The sequence below is a fragment of the Panthera onca genome, chromosome E2 (genome assembly GCF_046562875.1).
Source record: "Panthera onca isolate mPanOnc1 chromosome E2, mPanOnc1 haplotype 2, whole genome shotgun sequence".
In the NCBI taxonomy this organism is placed as follows: domain Eukaryota; kingdom Metazoa; phylum Chordata; class Mammalia; order Carnivora; family Felidae; genus Panthera; species Panthera onca.
Window position 1 is genome coordinate 21,499,984 of NC_138353.1, and position 21,379 is coordinate 21,521,362.

General features: G+C 48.7%; 2 long non-coding RNA genes across 4 annotated transcripts; one reads left to right on the forward strand and one right to left on the reverse strand.

The window, feature by feature from the left end:
• Positions 1–1,503: 1,503 nt before the first annotated feature.
• LOC132691365 (uncharacterized) lies at positions 1,504–9,088 on the reverse strand. Of its 3 annotated transcripts, XR_009615717.2 has the most exons (5): positions 8,725–9,088; positions 8,092–8,184; positions 2,801–2,861; positions 2,093–2,262; positions 1,504–1,999 (listed from the first exon to the last, which is right to left on the reverse strand). It is a non-coding gene; the product is annotated as an uncharacterized LOC132691365 (long non-coding RNA). The 3 variants fall into 3 exon arrangements; XR_009615716.2 differs by having other exon boundaries at positions 1,504–2,262; XR_009615718.2 differs by having other exon boundaries at positions 1,504–2,388.
• Positions 9,089–9,219: 131 nt separating this feature from the next.
• LOC132691364 (uncharacterized) lies at positions 9,220–11,158 on the forward strand. The gene is made up of 3 exons (XR_009615715.3): positions 9,220–9,444; positions 9,821–10,110; positions 10,675–11,158. It is a non-coding gene; the product is annotated as an uncharacterized LOC132691364 (long non-coding RNA).
• The last annotated feature ends 10,221 nt before the right edge of the window (positions 11,159–21,379 follow it).

A 21,379-nucleotide genomic window follows, 5' to 3' on the forward strand; every position in this document is an offset into this window, starting at 1 on the left:
ACAGGTTTCCCCCTGCCGTCATGGTATATGGGGCCACTACCCTGGCATGAAAACCCAGGACAAGTCTGGGGCAGCAGGCACCCCTCATAGCCAATTTGTGGATGTTTCCGCTGTCTTGGAAACTTGGCACACAGCTCCAAAGAGACATGGCCCGGTGTGGGCTCACCCTCGGTGCCAATGTGGAAGAACACGGCATGGCTGGGGACTGCTGTGGCACAGACTCAGGGGAGGCTATGGGGCCAGGGGGTTGCTTCTGCGAAGGGGCCAGAAAAGTGTTGGCTATTGTTGTTGCTTGTACACGAAGGTGTTTCCAGAATACTCGCTTACCAGTGAGGCTAGCTGGTTACCAGTGAAATTGGTCGACAGAGTCAATTTGCATAGTAAACAAAAACTCAAACTTTGTATTCCCCATCTTTGGCCCGCAAGCCGGCTGGGCACTGAAGCGGGTCTGAGGAAAAAGACATGGGCCTATTGTTTTCTTTCTTTTTTAAAAAATTGTGGTACATAGGCTTAACATAAAATTTACCATTCTAATCGTTTATTTGCCAGGTTGTTGTTTTTTTTTTTTTAATGTTTTATTTATTTTTAAGACAGAGAGAGACAGAGCATGAGTGGGGATGGGGCAGAGAGAGGAAGGCACAGGATCCAAAGCAGCCTCCAGGCTCCAAGCTGTCAGCACAGAGCCCGACGCGGAGCTCGAACCCACGAACTGTGAGATCATGACACGAGCCGAAGTCGGACGCTCAACCGACTGAGCCACCCGGGCGCCCCTATGTGCCAGTTTTTAATTGTGGTAAAATACACACAACGTCAAGGTTGCATCTTAACCGTTGTGAAGCGTGCAGTTCAGTGCTGGCAACTGCATTCACATTGTTATGCGAACCCCACCACCATCCACCCACAGGACTCTTTCCGTCTTGCAAAACTGAAAGTCTGTCCCCATTAGGGAATAACTCCCCCGCCCCTCCACCTGCCCTGGGGAACCGCCCTGCTGTCCCCATGCACGGGACTACTCTGGATACCTCAAATGAGTGGAATCGTACCGTTTTTATCTTGATGTGACTGACTGACTTCTTTCATGTAGCAAAATGTCTTCGAGATTCACCCATACTGTGGCATGTGTCAGAAGTCCCTTCCTTTTTAAGACTGAGTGATATTCCTCTGTGTGTATAGACCGCATCTCGCTTCCAAACCCTGCTTTCAGTTCCTTGGGCTACATGCCCAGCGGTAGAACTGCGGGATCATACGGTAATTCTATGTGTAATATTTTGAGAACCCACCAAACCATTTGCCACAGCGGAGGCACCATTTTACATTCCCACTGGCCTTTTGGTTTGTAAGACAATCAGTTCTCTGCTTGAACAGCTAGCCTTTGCTTTCCACCCCCGGCCCCCCATGGCTGCTTGAAAGTAACATCGAGTCCCCTGGGTAGAGTAACCATCCTCCCAGCCCCGTGGCTCTCCAGTTTTTTGTTTTTTTTTTAATGTTTATTTATTTTTGAGACAGAGAGAGACAGAGCATGAACGGGGGAGGAGCAGAGAGAGAGAGGGAGACACAGAATCCGAAGCAGGCTCCAGGCTCTGAGCTGTCAGCACAGAGCCCGACGCGGGGCTCGAACTCACGGACCATGAGATCGTGACCTGGGCCGAAGTCGGACGCTTAACCGACTGAGCCACCCAGGCGCCCCTCTCCAGTTTTTAGCATTGTAAATTGTGTTTACTTTTTGGCTATGTCCTCTCGACACGCTCAAATATAAGATCGATTCTATAAAATCGTGATGGAGACTTGCCTAGAGACCCAACTTTACCGCACGCTGCCTCTTTGCTCCCTTCCGGTTCCTGCAGAAATTGCTCACTGCTGAATGTGTGATGGTTTTCGTGCCAGCAGGCTCTCCAGTCACATGTCCCACAGTGGACAGCATCGTACAGGACTCAAGGTTAGCTGGCCTAGGGCAAGGCCTGCGGATGGGATCTGTAGCATCCCAGAGCGCCCGGGTGCCCTGAGAGACATGGGGGCGACGAAAGAGATTGGGTTTTCTTTGTTAAGTGGCCTCAAAATCTAGGCTGACTCCACCCCCCCCATCCCTACCTACAATGTGCTAAAAAAAATGTTGAACTTTCCGATGGAAGCCATCCTTCGAGATGATTATGATAATAAGCTCCGATCTTAGGAGCTTCTGGTGTTTACAGTTGCCCAAGTGGAATTCAGGTACTTTGTTCCCTCCAATTTCCAGCTTCGGCTCCAGTTGTCTGTAATGCAATCCTGAAAGGGTGAATTTGGACAATCACAGCTTGGCCATTTTGAGCACATATGCTAGAACTAAGTCTTTTTGGCTCAGCTGTAGCTTGAATCTAATGAAAATGACAGATAATGCAGCGCTCTGTGTGCCTGCCAAAAAAGAGGATATTTCCCATGAGATAGCACCTGGTGATGCAGAAATAGACACTATAGATTTGTGATTGGCTGGTACATACACGCATTCATATCTAGTCTGTATTATCAACCACAGAAGATCACATCCTGGATAATAACAGCAACAATGGCATGCATAAAAATTACTGCAGCAAAAAGGGAAAAAAAATACCAGATCAATTATGTCAATTATGTGCTAGTCCTTTCCCCCCTCGCAGTTCCAGCCCTGAGAAAAGGTGGCATCTCTCTCTGATCTAATTATTCACGTGTTCATTCGTGGGTCCCCCCCGCCCCCTTCTGCCCTTCTCTTTCACACGCAGATATAAAGGAGCTCTCTTTTAGAAACACACCGTGAACTCAAACGTGCTTCCATACGTATGTGACTTACATTTTAGCAGTTGAATACATCAGTTACTTGCAAGTGAAGAGATCCCACCTCTTGAGTTGTGCTAAAAGGAGGCGACAGAGGGAGGGGGTACACTGAGATGACCTTACCTGAGAGCAAAAATGCCATCAGCCTCGAGAAGTGTCATAAATTAAGTTGCTATTTAAGCCCTGATTCTAGTAAAAGGGTCCAAATTTCCAAGGTGCCTTTAATGACTCTGTGCTCGGTGACAATGAAGTATTTCTTTAACAGACTGCCACCGAGAAAACATTGCAAAAAAAAAAAAAAAAAAAAACTGCACAGCTCTGGAAAGGGAGCTTGTCACCTTCCCCGTCTTTAACTTCTTTCTTCTTCCTTTTTTATTTTCCTCCTGTTTTTCCCATTTGTCATCACCCCTGTCTGTCGCTCCCTCTTTTGCCTGGCCTGTAGAGATGAAGCAGAGTGGGGCCCCGCGGCCTGTGTTCCAGTCCTGCCTGACTCGCCCTGTGACCTCGGGGGAAGCCCACGCCTCTCCCCCGCCACCCTGCACCCCGGTGATCCCGTCTTTAAAAGGGCAGTGCTTGAGTTAGATGTTCTTTCAGGTCCCTTCAAGCTCTCGGGTTTGAAGGCAAGAGTAATTTACCTAGGCTAGCTAAGGCGGAAGGTGATTTTGAAAGAGAAATACAAAATCATTAAGCAGATCAGTAAATTTGATAATGAATTGTTTCAATTAGATTCAGGTGGCAGCAGATGTTAAATTGCTTTAGCAGAACCAAGCTTAGGGGTCTGAGGTTTACTTTTCTCATTTAAATATACAGATACAAAGGGATACATCACCTTTTTAGTCCAGCTTGACAAAAAAAGCCTCTACTCTATAGACCACCCCCATCCATGAAGAACTTCTGTTGGCCTGGGAGTCGGCAGGCAGGTGAGGGGTCTGCTCCCAGCCCTACCTCCTGGCTGTTTGGGTGTGCTTTGGGTGGAGCCTTCTCTCTGTGTCTCAGCTCTCTGGTCTATAAACAGGAATGGACTCCTCTCGGGCCCTAAAATGTGTCCTGCCTCCCTTTGAATCCCTATCTTCCTTCGCCAGGCCCGTTAGACACATTTCAAACGCTGTGTGCCTGTGTTGGGCATCTAGCCTGTTTTAAAGTATGAGGCCTGCTTAGCTGCCAGACTGTGAGGTCCTGTGGGGCAGGACGGCTCCCCAATGAGGGGTGGGGATTGCAGACGGTGGGAAAGGGTGATGGAAAGTGGGCATTCCATGCCGGCACCAAACGGGCCCAAGCATCTCAGGCAGCTGGCCTGGAGAGGCTTTCTGCGAACCCACGCTGGCAAGAGCCCCCGAGGGCCGTACCCCTTCGGCTGGCTGTCCCCAGGGGAGGCTGGACTCGCAGTGCCGGGGAGGGGGGAGGGAAGGGCAAGCCGGCTTCAGGAGGCACCTCTCCCTCTTCTTCCTTCTTGGCTGCGTTATTCCTGGACAAACGTGGCTCCAGGGCCTGGCTCAGCCTACCCCGTCCAGGTAGTGCGCCTCCTCCCTCCCTGGCAGGCCCCGTCTCGCCAGGCGCCCTGCGACACAGTGTGTAACCAAACCCCACCAGGTCTGCTGAGCTCCTGAGGAAACTGCCTCTTTAAGAACTTATCTCATATTTTCAGAAATTGACTGAAAATTCTAAGTAATGGTGAGACATGATCACACTCACTTTCTGTAGTTAATCCTTCACGAGGGTCAGGCGCCCCTCTCTTCTCAGTGGCTCATTTGATTGTCACCTACCTTGCACAAAACCTCCCAGCCCCGAGCACTGTCTGGTGGGATGACAGGCCGTCACAGAGTGCTGTATGCCGTGCAGGAGTAACTGAATTAGAAAAACCTGCTGGCACTGTAATAAAGCGTTTAATGGACAGACAGCCTCTCTTGCCTTCCTTGGGGTAACACTAAATCCCTTTTTATTGTGGTTTGCACAGATGTTAGTGAGTTATCCATTTCTCTAATCATACTAGAAGTTGGCACATCCGTCTTAACTAAGAAGACCAGCCCACTCGCTTTTACAGAGTTCTTTTTCTAATAAACTTGTGTCAGTTTCAGGTCAGTTTTACCAATACAAATAAAATTCAAACAAATAAAAAGTATATTGTCTCATGATGAGATTTATGTAATTATGTCCCTCAGGTCACTTTAAATTTACACAGGGACTTACACCCTGCGTAACCCTTATTGCGACTCAGGGACACGCGCGCGCACGCACACACACACACACACACACACACACACACGCCGAGTTGGTAGCATTGCATCCCTGCAGGTCAGGGCCAGGCCTTTGGTGCAGAGTAGCCCCTGTTTACGCCAGAGGGGTGAGCTGGCCTGGGGGTGGTCTGCTGGGGGTCTTTCAAGGGGACACAGCCCTTGAAGGAGGTCACAGGCATTTCTTTTATTCTGGATGACTTCTTTCGTGCGAAATCGGCTCTCTCGATAGGCCAACGTTGCTCTCCTATCGTGGCTAACGGACCACCCAAAGATCGTTTGGCAAAAAAAAAAAAAAAAAAAGAAAGAAAAAAAAAATTTGCAAAAGAGGGTCACGTAGCAGGAAAAAAGAAATGCGTCTGTTAAAGGAAGACAGGGGAAAACAAAATCCGACCCACCAAGGTGCTGGCATCTGTAACTTCTGTGGAACTAGGAAAGGTCACCTGAAGTTCAGGCCGGGATGAATAATTGCTGTGGTGAGGGGTTCCTTTTTTCCCTTCCACGGAGTTGATGGGTTCACAGCGGTAGCTGAATCTTGATAGATTGGCAGCCGCTGAAAGGCAGCGACCGGGTGCGGGGCTGCACTTTGGTTCCCCGGGGCGGAGGCTGGGCTGCCGAGGTCCCCGGGGCCAGGTGGACGGCGGAGCCCAGGTGACCAAGCCGCCTCCATCCCTGCACAGAGCAGGATGGACACGGGCCCTGGCGTCGTCCCCGGGCCGGGCCGGGCTGGGCAGGGTGGGCTCTCCGGCACGGCCGGGGCCCAAGGCCGTCGCTCGCCTTTGTGTGCACAGAATTACTGCTCTCGGGGGCCTCCCTCTGCAAGTGAGAAGGGCTGTCTCTGCTTCCCGGTCCAATCGTCCACTTCATAAATCAAAGACGATGGGTGGTGCTTTAACCATTTGGTGTCCTGTTGCAATGGGAGGAAGCCTCCAGCGTCGCCCCCCAGAGGGAAAGAGGAGAAAGGTGCTGGGCCACCCTGGGCGCCGCACCCAGCCTGGGGTGCTGGCTGCCAGGACGAGAGCAGAATTCCAGGTGGGCCCCGAGAGGCCCACCATCCACAACAAGGCCACGGAACCTGAGGCCCAGGGAGGGGAATGGGACTCGCCGAAGGTTCATCTAACAAGGGGGTGAAAGAGCTTAGACTGCACCGAGGGGCTCTGATTCCCAGGCTTCGGCTTCTTCATTTATTTCTTCACTCACTCACTCACTCAGTCCTTCATTTGGCAAATATTTACAGAGGGCCCACTGTGTGTCAAGTACCGTGTTAGGCTCTAGGGAGCCAGGAGAATGTTTGCAAAAGGGTCAAGCACTGCACTTTCACAACAAAGTGCTGGTAATTGTTCGCTCGGTTATTAAGTCTTCAATCCCACCTATCTAGATTTTTCTCCTTCTGGCAGCTCTTGTCGAGCACCTCCTGGGGCTCCTGCCCAGCAGTGGGACTTTCAGGGAGATTACAGTCTAAGTGGACAGGGAATACCAACCCTCCTATCCCCGAAGGGTGAGCCAAGCTCCTGGTCTGAGGTCCTGGGTCCCAGTGGGTCCCTGGAAGCTCTCAGGAGCAGGGGCAAAGGTGATCTCTGCCAGGGTTGACAGGCAGAGCACAGGGGCCTTCACCTGGTCTTAAGCTGGAAAGTCCGTGCAAACCACAGTCCACATTGAGACACCGAAGTGGCTTTTTAAACCCACACACTTGGGTTGTTGCTGACTGTCAACGCTGGGCCAGCCCAAGGAACTCTGGTCTGACAATGTTGCTTACGTTGGGTTAAAGGTTCTATTTCCATTTGGGGAAATTTCTGGCTCTCTCCTTGCCCCTCCTCATCCCAAGCCTTGAGAGGCTGAGTAGGTGGGGCAAGATGCACACCTCACTGTTCCAACAGGTCTTATGGGGCAGTGACAGAGGCAGAGTCTAAATGAGAAGATCAGAGAATGGACAGTCATCAGGGCTACGGACACAGGTCGCCCTGATTGCTCAGGCCGAAGGGAAAGGAAGGGCTGGACCTGAAATTGTTCTGAAAGGAGCCACTGGGCTGCAGAGGTGAGAAGCTCTGACAACTATCAGGATCCCCAAGAGTCAGATGGATGAAGAGCCATGGGTTTAAGCTTCCAGGGGCAAATGATGTTCCAGGTCGGTATCTAAGAGTCAATGGGCCTGACACCTTGCTCGTTGCACCCTCCCACCTTCACCCCACACTGGTCACCTTTACTGTCTTCTGGGCCATTGGCTGACCACCAGGAGGGTGTCAGGGTCAAGGGTCTGGACTGGACCCCAGCTTCTCCACTACTCGCTGTGTGTACAACCTCAGGTGGGCTTTTAATGCTCTGTGCCCTGGCTTCCTCACTGTAGTACAGGGACGATAGAAACACATTCCACTCCTAGGTCCTTTGTGTGGATTAGACACTTAGGATGGTGCCTGGTACAACTCTTGTCACACAATTAGTGGTGCTCAATAATCCCTCTAGGCTTCATCCTTTTCACCCTTGTCCCTGGGGCCATACTCATCTTTTAAAGTATCATGCAAGTAATTTTACTCCCCTGCTGCACCTGTCATGCCATGACAGAATAAAGTCGAGCTCTGAAAAGTGACATTCAAGGTCTTTCATAATGGGGCGCCATCTTTCCTGTCCAGCCTTAATGCTACCAGTTCTACCTCAAACTCTGCCTTAGCTGATCTGGTTCCATCCATCCATCCATCCATCCACCCACCAACCCACTCATCCATCCATTCACCCATCATCCATCCATCCATCCTTCCATCCACCCATCCATCCATCCATCCATCCACTCGCTCACCCACCCACTCATCCCTTCACCCACTCACCTATCCATCCATCCATCCATCCATCCATCCATCCATCCACCCATCCGCCCATGTAATCCATCTACTCACTCACCCACCTGCTCAGTCATCCATCCATTCATTTAAACATGCGTATCATATTCTTACAGCCTGATTCTCAAGCATGCATTTGCCTACACAGAAGCTTGTCCTTTCTATACTCTATCTATCTAGCTATCTATCTATCTATCTATCTATCACCTATTGAGAGATTGATTGCTCATGGGGAATTGACTCACATGATTGTAGAGGCTGAGAAGTCCCATGATCTGCCATCTATAAGCTGGAGACCCAGGAAAACTGGTGCTATAATCCAATCTGAATCTGAAGGCCTGGGAGCCAGAAAAGCCAATAGCATAAATCCCAGTTCAAGGGCAGGAGAAGATGAAATAAGATGTCTCACCTCAAGCGGTAAGGCAGAAAAGAAGGAGACACTTTCCCCTTCCTCTGTCTTTGTATTTATTCAAGCCCTCAATGGATTGCATGATGCCTACCCACATTGGGGAGGGCTATATGTTTTACTGTCCACTGATTCCAATGCTAACCTGTCAGCCAGGAGCACTCTTACAGACACTTCCAGAAATAATGTTTAATCTGGGCACCCTCTAGCCAGTCAAATTGACAGAAAATTAACCATCATCTCTCCCCTCCTGCTGAGTCCACTTTCCTGGGCTCCATGGCTTCGTGGTATCATTCTCGGCTGATGCTAGGAATACCTAAGATATGTCAGGAACCTCATTTTTCTCATCTAGTTAGTGGAAGGGACCTGCCTTTCTGGCTGCTGTGTGATTCAGTTGGGCACATAAAAGATTTAATGTAGGGCCTGGCACACCGTAGGAGCTCTAAAGAAAGGGAATTGTTACTTTACTTACCAGGAGCTCCATGCCTTGGGACCTCTCCCAGTGCCAGCGGGCCTTACTTCGGCATTCCTGCCTACACCATCTTTCTGTTAGCTCGCTCTATTCAGAAAATCTTGCCTAATGTAGCATATGCAGAGTGCACCGTAGGCACTCCACAAGCATTTGGTTTGGGGATAACAAAGAGATTTTATAGCATAGGTTACCTGACCGATGGAGAGTGGCGTTAACAAGGATTTAGAGTGGCGTTAACTGAGGCTTTCTCTGGCCTCAGTGGTCAAAAAATTCCATGTTCAGGAAGTGATGTGTGCCATGGGGTGGAGAGGGGAGAGGAGATCCAGCTCTCTGTGACCCTTTTGAGAAAAGCCATCGTCTACTGTCCCAGTAATCCATTCAAGTGTTTGAAGACAACTTTGGTGACCCAGGAGATGACTCTTCCCCCTCTATTTGCAAAACCATTGTGACTTATCATTTCACCTGAGAGTCAGACACTAGTTAACGACAGTCCATTCAAGAATATCCTCATAACTTCCTGAAAAAGTCTTCAATGACAACTGTACTTGAGGTCTTAAAAATCTGACCTAATGAAAATTAGATCGTTCACAGTGTTGCTTATTGCCTTTAATCCTTGCTGAGGGTCTGTTGTGGGGCAGACACCGTGCTAGGGGTGGGGGAAGAGTCGAAGAACGGAACACAGTTCGTATCTTCCAGAGGCTCACAGGAGAATGGAATCAGGTAAGCAGGGAATGATGCCAGGAGTCCCCTGATTGGCTTTACCACCTAATTATGTTTCGGCACTGCCACCAATGTGTTCCCTTTCCTTTGGACACTCAAATACGAACCAGGGACATTGACGAGACGTGTATGAAAATGATCTACAGATCTCCGGAAATAGAAACTCACGTTCGCATCTGGCAGGGGTGGGCAAGGTCTGGCCAGGGGGCCACATTCAGACCCATCGCTGATTTTTGAAAGAGTTTTATGGAAACACGGGCATGCCTGTTCTTTTGCATATTGTCTGAGGCTCGTGCCACACACCAGCAGAGTTGAGCTGTAACGGTCACCAGGCAACCTGCAAAGCCTAAACTATTTACTGTCTGGCCCTTTACAGAAAGAATTTGCCAAGCGCCGGCTAAAAAAAATAATAAATAAATAAATAAATAAAAATAGCACGAGTCCAGAAATGCATCTACAGACCTGCCTAATTGGACCCTGCACATCAAGACCAAGAAGCTAGAGGCTCCGAGTGGAGAGGCAGCCCAGAGGGTGTCCAGATATTAGGAGCTGCAGATGAGGTTCCAGAAAGCGTCTCCTACTGTGCAAATGTTTCATTTGCCTAAAAGGAAGTCAAATAGAGAGCAGATTAGGAAAAGGAGAAGAATAAATGACATATAATTCCAGGTATGCGTACTCTTTAATATGTGAGGGGTTTGGGTTAAACACACTGCAGAAAACCACATCAGTGTCAGCGATCCAGAACTTAAAATCGCCAGAATAATCCAAAAATGTTCCTCTGGGGGGTATAGATGTACTTCGGTGTATGTATTCGTTCGAAGACAGACATTCACACCCATGTGGTCACCAGGGGCTTTTACGTGTCAGATGTGTGTGTGCGTGTGTGTGTGTGTGTGTGTGTGTGTGTGTGTGTGTAAGGAAATACTAAGGTGCATATAAGATAAATGTTAATTAGATTTTCGCTAACTTTGAAACTGTGTGAAAAAATCTTGAACGGTAGAGATATCATTTAAGAGAGCATAAGGGGCTGGATGGGATCGATGGGAAAGGTGAGGGTGCCCAACACATTTACACACACACACATATCCGCATGTATAAAAAGATATTTAAGGTAATCGCTGGCATCTGAGCATGCACAAATATCTTAACCATAATACAGCGGTATTTAAATTATAGATCTGCGTATATATGGAGAGGTATGTGTGCAATCAAACTGTCCCTTCATTTAAGGCTCTTGGAAGTTGAAGCCTATTTCTGCCGCTGTTGGGGTACAAATCAGTCACATGTGGAGCCTGACGTGACCCATACTCAGGTACCCGTGGCAGATGTGGAGGGACAGCCCAAGAGTGGGCATCCAGGGTCACACTGAGAGGCTGAGTGAAGAAAAGGTGTCATTTGCAGCTTGTTTGCAGAGAGGGGGGGTGGGGGCAGGGAGCACAACCCTGAGCCAGTTACGTCTAGCACCGTTCACACATCTTAGGGTGCAAACTGCCATTGAAAACCTGCACAGTCCTTGGAGGGAAGTCTCCAGAATCCACTGCCTGGACCTTACTCCTACTTGTTTGGGACTTCGAGCAAATTTCTTAACCTCTTTATGCCTCAGCAGCCTGCCTTGTGATATGTAAATAATGATGGTACCTGTCTCAGGATTACTATGAAGATGAAACCAATTAATATCTAATATCTAATATCAGGGCGTGTAGTAAACCCTCAATAAACGTGAGCTGTTGTTGGTATTATTTATTCTGAGGGCGGAGGTGTGTTTCTGTCACCTTCAAGAGTGGCTTGGAGGAAAACATTTTCTCTCAATGAACATTCCCTGCCATCAGTGAACTTTAGGGTTGGCAAAGCACCTTCAGACGTTGCCTTGGAGCGATGCCATCCCAGAGAAAGAGAACGCAAGCTTCGTGTGTGACTTTAAAATTTTGTAAGCACATTAAAAAATCAGCAAGAGACAGGTGAAATTAATTTTAACAATAGATTCTACTTAGCACAATAGTGCCAGGCAAAATAAAGACCTGTTGTACAAAGATGTACAAAGCCCGTAGGGGTTGTATGTTACATGGCAAAGGAGGATTGAGGTCTAGGTGGAATTAGATTCACGCATCAGCTGATTTTAAGATAGCGATATTATCTAGATTGTCTGGGTGGGCCCAGTGTGATCACACGGGTCCTTAAAAGTAAAGAGGGAGGCGGAAGAGAAGGTCGGAGTGACGCTGTGTGAGAAGGATCTGCCCGTGCTTGCTGGCTGGACGACGGAAGAGGAACCAAGGAACGTGGGCCACTTCTAGAAGCTGGAGAGGGTGAGGCAAGAATTCTCTCCTAGAGCCTCCAGAATGGGGAGCAGCCCTGCTGGTACCTTAGTCTTAGCCCAGTAAGACCTGTGTCGGACATTTAACCTACAGAACCATAAGGCAATAAATTTGTGTTGTTCAAAGTCACCTCGTTAGCAGTAACTTGTTACAGCTGTGCTAGAAAGCGGATACACCGATACACCGAATATTATCATTTCAAATCAATCCGTATGACAAAGTAGGAGTGAAATATATTGCAATTTTATTGAAATCTGTCATTTATTTTACATCCAGAGCACATTTTTTTTTTGGCCTGGACACATTTCAAGTGTTCAATAGCCATGCGTGGCTCGTGGCTACCATTGTGGATGGTGCAGTCTTAGATGAGTTCCGTGGTAACCGCGTGGCGGTGTTAGTGGTGGGGAAACACAATCAGGACATTCCGAATCGTATATTTGCATAAACCTGCTAGTCCTTAGGTCAGCACTGTCACTTACAGTTAATGAGATTGTTTCCTGCCCCAGGAGAGAGAGCGCAGGGCGAGACTGGGTGGCCTGTGCCTGGCTCACCGGAAACCTGTGCCCTGGCTACCGTACCCTCCTCCTGGGAGCATAATTCTGTCATGCCTGTTCCAAGTCCACCTAAGAGAAGAATAAAGCATTCTCTTCGTGTAACTTGAGATTCCTTTCAAGGCTGTCTTTCCTCCTGGGGCCTCACATATGCAATTCGGATTTATGAGCTAGGTTGACACCCTTCCGGTCCATTCGGGCCACTTCTGTGGGCTTCTGTCCGTAGTCATGTATTTTTGCGCGTAACTCACACTAATGTCGTCGTAACGCATCGTGCTGCCATCTGCCCTTTCCTTTCAACGTCGTCTTCCCTCTCTGGCCACGGTGAGCTCTACGGCTCTGTTTAAAAAGGATCAGCACACTTTTTCTGAAAAAGGCCAGGTAGTAAATATTTTGGGCTTCGCAGGACATGTAGTCGTCTAGCGCAAAAGCAGTCATCGACCATATGTGAATATTTGTCGTAAAAAACGCGTGAGTGAATGGGTATAATTTTCAATAAAGCTTTATTTACAAAAACAGGTGGCAAACAAGATCTGGCCTGCCGCCTACAGTCTGCTTGCTTCTACTCTAGTACAACCATTTTAGGTGCCGAATAGTATTCCATTCTTTGAATACAGCAACATTTTTGTTTTTTATCTACCACACTATTGACATTAAGTAGCTTGTCATTATTTCCCCGTATTACAAGCATGCCCATAATGCACCATTCATATGGGTCTTCCTGTGGATCTATACGAAAGCTTCTCTAAATTAAATTCCTACATGAAAATTGCTGAGTTAGAGTGTCTGCACAGCTTAAAAAAATTTTTTTTGATGTTTATTTATGTTTGAGAGACAGAGAGAGACAGAGCATGAACGGGGGAGGGGCATAGAGAGAGGGAGACACAGAATCTGAAGCAGGCTCCAGGCTCCGAGCCGTCAGCACAGAGCCCGACGCTGGGGCTCGAACTCATGAACTGTGAGATCATGACCTGAGCAAAGTCGGACGCTTAACCAACTGAGCCACCCAGGCGCCCCTGCATAGCTTTGATTCGACACCTACAGCCAGAATGCTCTCTGAAATGGTTGTACCAGTTCAGCACTCTGCTGCGAGGCAGGAAAGTGGCTTTTCTCCCTTCGCAGCCCCCCTCTGCTTCTTGCTTACAGGGGAGGGCAATGCTACAGGTTAAGACTAAAAGAAGGGACCAAGGTTGGCTGCTTGTGCTAAGCCATAACGCTTATTCAAAGAACGAACTTTTATTTCATCACATCTTATTAGGCTTACCCCACAAAACAATATTGCACTTTATCTTATAAAAAAAAAAAAGGGGGAAAAAAAAAGGAAATCTATGAACCAGTTGGCTTTGACACCGACGACCCCAGGAATGATTTTGCAATGCAGGAAATCAATTTCCTAGACTTATAACATCATTTCTAGAGGTGTGATCACCAGAAAAGATGGTGTTCCCATAAAGATCTTTGTATTTCTGCAGGTGGATAATGATCCAGGAGTGAAAGCCTCTTTACTTTAAATAGACACTCTGGGTGGTTGCCTGATATCTGCCTGTGGCCCTGACCAGCCAGCACTGGTGTGGGTGGGAGGTCTTGGCACCCTGGGAATATACTGGCTTTTTTTCTTTTTTTTAAATACAGAGAACAGTGACCATTAGAATAGGAAAGTCTGCCTCAAGAAAATGCAAGGCATGTGGAGACTGGTGTTATTGGCACCTAAGTTCTGAACCATCTCCCTCTCTCTCTGCTCCTAGCCATTCGTTCAATCGGCAACCTCTATTAATCACTTACGTTATGTCAGACACTGTTTAAGGTGTTCACAAATACATCATTAAATGCAACTGATAATACATCCTGTCTTCTAGGAGCATTCAATCTAGTGGCAGGTAGATGAAAAATAAACAACAAGCAGAATAAGTATGCGAATAACATTTGATCACTTATTTTTATTGCACGTTGGCAGGAGCCGAGGGTTCTATAACACGGTCCCCAGCCTCAAGGGCTACACTTGTCAATGGGTGAGGCAGATAGGTATAGAAGTGCAATGCAATGGGATGGCTAGATCATTCATCAGGATGTATTCTAAGGGGCTTGGGATGGGTTCTGCTCCAGGGAGTGGAAGGAGGCCGCTTGGGGTCTAAGGCTGTATTGGTCAGGAATCTCCAGAAAGAATCCACGGGAGGTCTGTATATGTCTATATAACACACACATACAGATGCATATATACATTCATTATAAGAATTTTCCTATATGATTATGGAGGCTGACAGGTCCCACACTCTGCCATCTGGATGCTAGATAACTAGGAAAGCCAGTGGTATCACTCAGTCCAAGTCTGAGGGCCCTAGCACCAGAAGTGCTGATGTCCAAGAGCAGGAAAAGATGTGTGTTCCAGCTGAAACAAAGAGCAAATTTGTCCTCCCTCTGCCTTTTTGTTCCATCCAGTTCCCCAGCGGACTGGGTAACGCCCACCTTCATTGTTGAGGACGATCTTCTTTACTCAGTCTACCGACTCAGATGGTAACTTCTTCCAGAAACACCCTCGCAGACACAGCTAGAAATAATTTTACCAGCTAAGCTATCTGGTCATCCATTAGCCCAGTCAAATTGACTCATAAAATTAAGCATTAGAAAGGCCTTTGGACTGGTGTCTTGGAAAACAAGCAGGGTCTTCCCAAGCAGAGAAGAATGCAGGGGGCCCCTCAGGGGCAGGGGAGCCGTGTGTGGTGATATGTGGAGGTTTGTAAGGCAGGCAATAAGCAAGTACAATTTAAACAACAAAAACAAAAAAGTCAGTTGGTGATAATTACAAAGCAAAACAAAAGAGGGTCAAATAATAGAGAGTACTCAGAGTGTGGAGCAGCTTTAAGGAGCAGCTATGGGGCGCCTGGGTGGCTCAGTCCGTCGGGCATCCAACTTCAGCTCAGGTCATGATCTTACAGTCCGTGAGTTCGAGCCCCACGTCAGGCTCTGGGCTGACAGCTCAGAGCCTGGAGCCTGTTTCAGATTCCGTGTCTCCCTCTCTCTCTGTCCCTCTCCTGTTCATGCTCTGTCTGTGTCTGTCTCAAAAATTAATAAACATTAAGAAAAATTTTAAAAAAAGTGAAGAGGTATCTGGTCAACAAACATGAACACTCTTTATTGAGAACCAACCAGATGTCACTGGGCTGATGGTCATGGCCTTCAATACTGGTTCAGTGTTCCCAATGGCACTTCACTCTCAGCTCAAATGAGGCTCCTTCCACCCCTTCTTCTCTGCTTTTAACTTGATTAGAGGAGGCAGATGGAATTAAATTTCATGCACTGCTTTTCTCTTTTGAGGAATGGAAGAATGGGTCTCCAGATTTTTGAAGGTCTGTCCAAGGCGTACATTTTTCAGTAGGAATATTGAGTTCTGTGTTATCGTCTTCTTTAATTTTTTTTTTTTTTAGGAAAAGCAGTCATGGTATGGGGCACCTGCATGGCTCAGTCAGTTGAGCATCCAACTAGATTTCAGCTCAAGTCATGATCTCACAATCACGAGATAGAACCCCATGTCGGGCTCTGTGCTGGGCGTGGAAACTGCTTAAGATTCTCTCTCTCCCTCTCCCTCTGTCCCTCCCCCCAACAAAAGGAAAGCAATCATAGTAGAAAACTGGTTGTTATCTGTCACACAGTATCATTAACTGTAGCTATGAGACACCAGACCGTAGTAAATAGCTGAAATTCAATGGCAGAATTGTTACTGTTGTATCCAAAAGCTTTCTCATCTATAAAACTGTCCAATGAGATAATTATACTGAGAAGTGAGTCATTAAAAAAAATGGCAGCATGGAGTTGCCATATTTGATTATGCAAACGTTCGATGACATTCAGGTGTTTGGTACTTTGAAACGCTTACCTATGTGTTTGATGATGTTGTAGTTAAATTTTTATCTCAACAGTGGCATTATGTTGATTCAACCATGGTTTTACTTCTTTGGTTTTAGGAGGCCTTTGAGATGCTTTCTCTCCGGGCAAGGGCATGAAGACATGGGTCTGGTGACGGTATTTCAGGTGTCTCTCCACCGGATTCTAGGAGTTTCTGGAACGTTGTCAACAGCGGGGCATAGATCACAGCAGCTAGGCAGTTGAGACAAACTGAGGACCTGAAATGGATAGGGCGCTGGGCAAGGGTGAATTCTGTAGGTTCACATGACAAAAAATTTGGAAGGGGTGGGAGACTGTGGAGCTCCTGCTGCTTTCCCAACCCGGCGGGCCAGTTCCCTGAAATGGTGGCATCTATCTGCCTCACAGAGCCCTGGCGCCCCGGCATCTCTGGACACCTTTGGTAAGGTTCAATTGCTTTGGTGGTCAGTCGGATTGTAATTATATAATCCCGAGACTATCCAAAGGCTCTGAACTCAAGGAGATAGCCCCCAAATCCAGTACTTATTTTTCTATTTCCTTTCATTGCCCTTGAACCTGTACCACCACCACCCCCAACATCAGCTCTAGTGCTGGATAGTCACATCAAAGAAATGGAAAAACAGGCCTTCTGAGATGGGCTGATAAAAGTACAGGAACACCCACCAGGCACATACACACATATGCACACGCACACACACGTTATTGTTTAGGGGAGGTAGGTCCTATTTCAGTGAAAAGATGCAGTAGTATGGAACCACCCATCCCAATTTCTGAGTCCTCAGGAAATTCTAGGCAAGACCCAGTGGTGGGGTTTCTCTTTCCTTTTCCGTCCCTTTCCTTCCCTTCCTTTCCTTTCCTTTCCCTTCCCTCCCTTCTTTCCTTCCTTCCTTCCTTCCTTCCTTCCTTCCTTCTCTTTCCTTCCTTCTTTTCCTTTCCTTTCCTTCCTTCTTTGTTTCCTTCCTCTCTCCCTCCTTCCCTCCTTTCCTTCCCTTCCTTTCCTCTCTCTCTTCCTCCCTTCCATCCTTTCTTTCCACACCTCCCTCCCTTCCCCCTCTCTCCCTTCATTTCTTCCTTCCTTCCTTCCTTCCTTCCTTCCTTCCTTTTCCTTACTTCCTTCCCTGTCCTTCCTTCTTTCCCTTTCCTTCCTTCTTTCCTTCCTTCCTCTCTTCCTCCTTTCCTCCCACCCTTCCCTTCCTTTCCTCCCTCTCTTCCTCCTTTCCATCCTTTCTTTCCCCACTTCCCTCCCTTCCCTCTCTCCCTCCCTTCCTTCCTTCCCCTCCCTCCCTCTTTTCCTTCCCTTTCCTTCCTTCTTTCCTTCCTCCCTCTCTCTCTCTCTCCCTCCCTTCCTTCTTTTCTTCCTTCTTTCTTCTTCTTCTTCCTCCTTCTCTTCCTCTTCTCCTTTTTGTCACGAGACAGAGCTCTAAGTCTGTGTAACAGTTTAGTGAGAAATTTACTGGGAGAATTGACTCTTTGTCTCTACAAAGCCCCATGAAGGAAAGAGTCTAAGTGATAATTGTATGCACAGTTCAAAATATTTTAAATGAACTTGTTCTTACAAAGAAGTAAGTTATGAAGTTAACTTTTGTGTGTGTGTGTGAATAATTAAACTATTGTCACCACTTTAAATTATCATCCATTGTTAACTTACATCATTAAATCTTACCTCTTTGCTAAAGAATAATGAAAAAAAAATGCACTTCACAGTCATTGCAAGCTCCAGGCCATTGATCATGCCAGTTTCAGTCTGATTTCACACGTGGGTTTTATACTTCCTCCCTGTTGTTGGGCTGGCAAGTGAAGCTTTGTCAGCATTGGGACAAACTCTCCCTGAAAACTGCATTTGTTCAGAATCATCCAATCACACAAGATTTTGCATCTGCGCAAAGGGGGATGCTGGGGTCCCAGCTGAGTCTTTGTTCTACTTATGGGATTTATAAAGCATCCCCAGCCACTGCCATATCCGAGAACAAGCTCCTCCCACAACCATCCAATGTGTGCACCATTTAGGCAATTTATTTGATAGTTTTGGGGGCTGCAGAGTGCGTGCCTGGGTCAGAAGAAAGGGGCTGGGGTGCGTCTCTCAACTGATCTCTGAGGAAGAAGTTGACTTGTGTTAATTTCCTTGTTGTTTCGATTAAGGAGGTGATAGATTTTTTTTTTTTTCTGGATATTGTTAAAGAGGTTTGCCAGGCCTTAAGGAATGTGTGGCATTCTTCAGATGAAATAAGGCCAATCAGTGGAATAATGAGGAAAGTAATATCTCCCCAGAGAGGCTGATGGGGTTTTCATCAAATCAGCCAACCTTTTCCCGTCACTTATGCCGCCACACACACCAGCAGGCCCTGCCCGCCTGCCTCCTCTCCTTCCTTCCCTCCCTTTGTCAGAGCGATTACCGTTATCCCAAATTCTCAGGGATGCAAGGCATTGATGGTCACCGGATACCTCCTCTTTTTAAAAAATAATTATTAACTCTTATTTTCTTTTCTTTATGGCTCAACTGGCCTTCAGGTCCTGGAGGGGCTTTGCGACCAGAGAAGAATGGGGGATGGGCCACTGCAGAGGGTTGGAGGATTTGCTTCTTGGTGGCCTCTGTGTCTTTGAACTGAAGCTGAGACGGCGGTCCCACGAGATTCTGGGCTTGGACGGGGACGAGAGTGTCCCCCCGTGGGCGGACCACAGCACGGTCGTCTAAGGGGACACGGGTGGTAGACGCTGCCCTTGGCCCATGGCCTTGCTTCAGCCCTACAGACAGAGGCTCCTGGAAACGAGTTGACTGAGTAGCCCTCTTCCCTTGCGGCTTACCAGGAAAGGAGAGCCCAGAGGGAGAGAGAATTAAACAAACCAGCTTGGAATCGGTGCTATAAAACATCTGGTTCCCGTGGCTGTGGGCCATCGGTCCATAGCTGAGTAACCTTCTGCACTGCAAAGAGATGATACGTCAGCTTTGGGGAGCCCAGTGGGCAGCTCCCCCAAAGGTCAATGGGAAGAGCAGGTGGGCACCACAAGGTAGGCAGAGTATAGGCACACGGACACCACACAGTGGCTGTGAATGGCCATGCCATCCTGTCTCTGCACCTGCTGCCTGTTGGCTACGAACCCTGTAAGGACTTTGCAGACATTGCTAGCAGACGGGCAGGGGCACAGAGGCGTCTGTCCCCCTTGGAAGCCCTCAGCATTGCCTTCGCCACTGGATGCCCACAGTAGAAGGCAGGAAACCTCCCTGATAGGTTTCTCCCGGACACATGAGCCTCCTGTGCAGACCCCAGGGCCATGGAGGCAGCCACCGGACCCTTTCAGCAGCCCAGGAGCCACGGACTTCCTCCACCGGCGCTGGGGGCCAGGGTTATGAAAGAAAAAAAAAAAAAAAATCGCATGTAGCATGTGAAAGTTTTCCAAATTAACCGGGTTCCATTCACAGGAGTCCTCCCACCGTGCTCAGCAAATGATTCAAAGCCTCCACATGATTTCATCTGTGCAGACTCTAATCCACTTACTTAATGAAATACATAATTAACATATTATAATTGCAGTAAAGATGGTTTTGACAGAAATCATTTCCCGTATCTAATACCGTGGTAATTTAATCTGTTCCCCACTCCCTAACACGACCCTCTATGATTAAGTTTCATAAGAATTTTTTTGATTGATTGACTCATCTGACGGGCCTGGGCCTTGCTCAAGGAGTGTCTGTCAGTTTCCGGAGCGGCAAGTGAAGTCGCGGCAGATGGCTGTGCGGGGCTCTGCGCGCTGGCTCCCTGTGTGGTCTCCGTCTCGCGCTCCTTCCCTTCCCTTCCCCTTCCTCTAAATGCCCTGATAATCCACCCTCCGCTCGCCTGAACTGCCAAACCCGGCATGTTTTTATCTGCTGCTCCTCTGCGGCGGGGATGGTTATTAAAGGCGAGGAAGGCAGGAGCTCAGGCAGGCGGTGGGAGCCAGATGCCAGCCTCCCTCTCTCACACCTGGCTGTGCCCTTCCCAACCCCCCCCTCCCCACCCCCCAGCCTGGCCCCGCCGCCTGGGGTTCTCAGGTGGGGCTGCACCTTGTCTATAGGCTGGGAGACCTGCTGGAGCCCCTCTCCTGCCCCTCCCCCTCCACGCCCGCCAGGGCTCTGCTCTGCTCCTGGGGGCTTTGCAGGCCTCAGAGTCAGAGTGAGGGCTCAGCTCCCTGCTCCCTGGCCTCCCGAGCACACCGCACCCCGCACCCCGCCCCCCCCCCCCAGGCAAATGTGCATGCTTTCTTGAGTTAAGGACCAGGTTCCCAGCACCTGGATTGCTCCTTAGTTGATGGGGGCTCTAGGAGAGTGGGGAGCTTAGGGGGTGGTGCCGAAGGTCTGATGGTTAAAATAAGGATCGGCGAGATGCAAAATGTCAGGTGACCCTGGCGGCAGGAGGGATGTCCCCTGCACACTCTCCGAACCAGAAGGGCAAGGAGAAGCCTGCAAAGTGAGTTAGAAAGCAGCCCAGTGTGAACGTCTATGGCTGTTGATTTCTCAGTGCTTCCTCCAAGTTGCTACTGTGTATAAGTGCTAAGTACTTGAGACTCTGAGTACCCTCTGGCAGATGAGAAAATGAGCCTCCGTGGGGACCCTGTGTGCAAAGCCTCGCATGCTGGTGGGTAGAATCGCCTGGAGTGTTTCTGCCCCGGGGTGATGGGTGCGGGGTCATCTGATGAAGGGGCAAAGGTATGGGGCAGGGGAAGGCAGAAGAGGGCAGGTTCGGGAGTCTGGGACACCCGGGTTTCCAAGTTCCTCTGGCTTCTCCCTGTGGTCAGTGATCAGATGGCGTCGCACCAGCCTCCTTCCCCCTGAGAGGGGCCTGTCCTGCAGGCTCATCGCCAAGGCCCCTCCCCAGGGAGTGCCCCACCTCTCCAGCGGGTTACTACAGTCAGTACGCTGCAGCACCTCACGTTTTCTCTAAAGTTCTTTACAGCCTTGCTGTATCTCCTCACTGCACCACAGCTTCCTGGAGCCCAGCCCGGGGTCCCCCAGAATCTTGGACATGTGGGCACAACATGGAGAGGGGCCGGGGAATACAACCTCCTCCTGCCCCCCACCCTTCACTCCCCTCCTCCCACCCCAAGGGCCCAGCTCAGCAGCCAGACCGGCCTGGACTCTGACAGCAAGGGTGCGGACGTGGCTGTGAGCCTTGCCCAGACGCTGTGTGGCCCCCGGCAGGCTTTCGAGGCCCTTAACCC